This window comes from Apis dorsata, unplaced genomic scaffold, assembly GCF_000469605.1.
Source record: "Apis dorsata unplaced genomic scaffold, Apis dorsata 1.3 scaffold_189, whole genome shotgun sequence".
Taxonomy (NCBI): domain Eukaryota; kingdom Metazoa; phylum Arthropoda; class Insecta; order Hymenoptera; family Apidae; genus Apis; species Apis dorsata.
Genome location: NW_006263474.1, coordinates 606,337 through 609,430, shown reverse-complemented (window position 1 = coordinate 609,430; position 3,094 = coordinate 606,337). Strand labels below are relative to the sequence as shown.

Sequence of the window (3,094 nt, the reverse complement as noted above, 5' to 3'; positions counted from 1 at the left end):
AAAAAAAAAAAAAAAAAAAAAATCCACGTGAAATCACAAATTCGTGTTCCACGATTTCGATCGAAATGATTTCGCGAATTCGCGAAGGCGCGAGGCAAATCACTTTCCTCCTTAATCACGGAGACGTTATGCGCGGGATTCGCCCGTAATTCGAAGACTGGTCATCGCGGTGACGACGCAGGGGTATTCAAAGATCGAAACGGCGTCGCGATCCAACAGAAGAGGCGCGTGGTGACCAGAGGGGGCAGTACGGGGGAAGGGGAGGAAAGCGGGGTCACGAAGAGGGGGATCAGCCCGAACTGGGGCCCCCCTGCGATCCTTTAGAGCGGGGAACAGCGGCCGAACCCTCGAGTGAGAAGCCTTTTGGTAGTAGGGGGTTTCGGGAGTAGCTGTTGCTCTCCGCGACCGACCGAGGGGGACAGCCGAGGGGAGAAGAGACGGACGAGTGGGCAAGAAGCGCGCATTCTTGTGTGTCAACGCATGATAGTTATGGACCCCTGGCAACCTTGTCCCAGTACCGTCTGCGCGCAAAGTGGATCCCAAAGTTTGTGCGAGCATAGCTGCGCACGAAGTTCGCAACGTATGAGAACTGATAAGGGGAGGTTCCACCACCGGATGGAGGGAAGATACTCATCCTTGCTTGCATTAATACGCGTTTTCACCGAACAGAAAACGGCTGGCCTGCGGTATCTGGGTCATGGATTCGAGAGAAGATGCGTTGTTGTTACCTACGTGGGGCCCCTCTCTTTGAATTGTTGGAGTGGGGGGCCAGGTTCGAAGCAACGAGAATACCTGGATTTTTGGATACCATTATCCCGACTGCTGCTGTACACGTTGACGAGAGAGTTTTTTGAGAAATGTGCTCGTAATGGAAATTAAATTGGAGAAATTTAAAGTTAATTTTTTAAGTCGAAGTAGATGATTTGATTTTGGAAAAATTTATATTATGCTGTTGAAATTTAGAAATTTGAAAAGGAAATTAATTAGTTTTTGTTATATATTCGTATATATTCTTTAAATTAATTTTTGATTATAGAATCGAATCTCGTTGGAATGTCTTTATTTAAAGATAGATAAGAGATGCGAAAGAGATTTTTTTGGGGAAAAATTCGATGATAGAGATACATAAAATATCTCTATAGTACGAGCAAAGAACAGAGGAATATCTGTGTCAAGGTCGAGCAAAGGATTTTAATTCAGCCTAGACGATACGATTATGCCTCTGCCCTTTTGTCACTGCCACGTCGCATTCAATTCAATTTCGTTAGCGAACAATCTCTCTACTCTTATTTGTCATTATGAAATTAACACGGGTTGACTTACGATTACGGTTGAGAAAGATTCTCGATTGTTTCCCGATAAATCTTCCACCTTTTCTGAAACTGTTGCGAACTGTCGTGACTGTAAGGGAACTCGTTTCCAGATTGTTGGATCGCAAGAATGAACAAAAGACATTGTTGTTTCGGTTGACATCGGAGTAAGTTTCATTTGAATTGCAAATCAAACGTGTATCGTAAGTCTGACACGACAAGATTGAATAAAATTTCACAGATAAATATGAAGGAAATATCGCCTAATTTCGTAAGGATAAATATATCTTTGTTAACGTTCATTTTGTATGTATTTTAATATTTACGTTTACCCAAGAGGTGAACTGATTAATTGCTTAAAAGTTTTCTGAAAAAAAATTAAATAAATTAATAATTATGTATTTCGATGGTGTAAAATTTAGAAATTCTCGGAAAATGAAAATGATAAAATCGAAATTTTCGAGTAGCTAATTTGTTTCTTCCGATTCTGTAACAATTATTTTCCTGGAAGTTAATTCCCTCTCGATTTTACGCCATGAAGGATGTGGGTCAGGGACGGTGGCTTAACTGTTCTAGTCTCGGAACACATCGTAACAACCCTTTTGATAACGATCCCATAAAACATCGGTTTCTTGCCAATTATCTTTTCACGCGATTAAACTTGAACATCTGCTTCTTTTTTCGTCCGACACGAAACTCTTCGGGTTATGATTTTGCCTGATTGGCTACCGAGCTTTCTGTTCCATGAAATTGCACCTATAAGTACCGGATATCTTACAAATACCACATTTTGTACTTTTTCCATGGCTTCGTTCAAGAGTCAATCTTCCAATCATATCAATCATATTTATTTAAGGAATTTTTCATCCTTCGCACTTTGCTGTTGTCAAGAGTTGAAAAGAAGAGTTTACAATTTATGCTACAGCAGTATTTTACACACTTTTTACTTCATATTTTACGAACGAATTTTTATTTTTTTCAAAGTGAATGGAAACCAAGAACTAAAATAAAAATTTTCTGTTCAATTCCCTAACAAGTGCCAATTTTGTACTTTTGATTTAATACGAATACAATCTTTTAAAATGTTTCAAAAATATTTATTTTTTTTTCTTTACTCTATTATTTATTCTATTATTGGCAAAATTCAAAAGAAGATCAAAATTTCTTACATTAAATACTATTTCATCAATTTTATATTAAAAAATCATGAGATTTTACAGAAAATATTTTTCAAATTAAGATTTTCGTATCATGCAAGTATGATTTTTATTGTTATCTGCAGGCATCACATATATATGATTTAAGCAATCATCAGGTATGTAACCCGACACTTTCTAGGAAATATTTTATCTTATCTTTTAAAAGTATATAAATATATAAATATAACTAATATCTGAACATTAAAAAAGAAAATCGAAAATCATTCATCACGTTTTACGAAATTTTATAAAAGAAATAAATAAGTTTAAATAGAAATTTACCTTAATCTTCGAATATCGTATCATATTTTGAATATTTTTATGAACTCTTTGCACATCATGTGCGTTCATGATCGAAAATATGTATTATAAAACTATCCTTGTCCTTTCCAAATCGGTTAATCGATTAAAAATAATACGAGACTGTTATGAATACAAAACTTAAATTATAAGCGATTTCGATAGAGCATTCAACGAGATAGGGATCGAAGCGATGTGGATCACGGGTCAGCCGACGTCCTCGATGTTTTCTCGGTTCACCGATCAAGAAAAGGTGCTGCATTGCGTTCCGGATTCAACGTTTCC

General features: G+C 36.9%; 1 protein-coding gene across 1 annotated transcript in view; it reads left to right on the top strand.

Annotated features, from left to right (window-relative positions):
* Window positions 1-3,094, top strand: part of LOC102681942 (nuclear migration protein nudC) — a 114,301-nt gene that overhangs the window by 78,022 nt on the left and 33,185 nt on the right. The window lies entirely within an intron of this gene.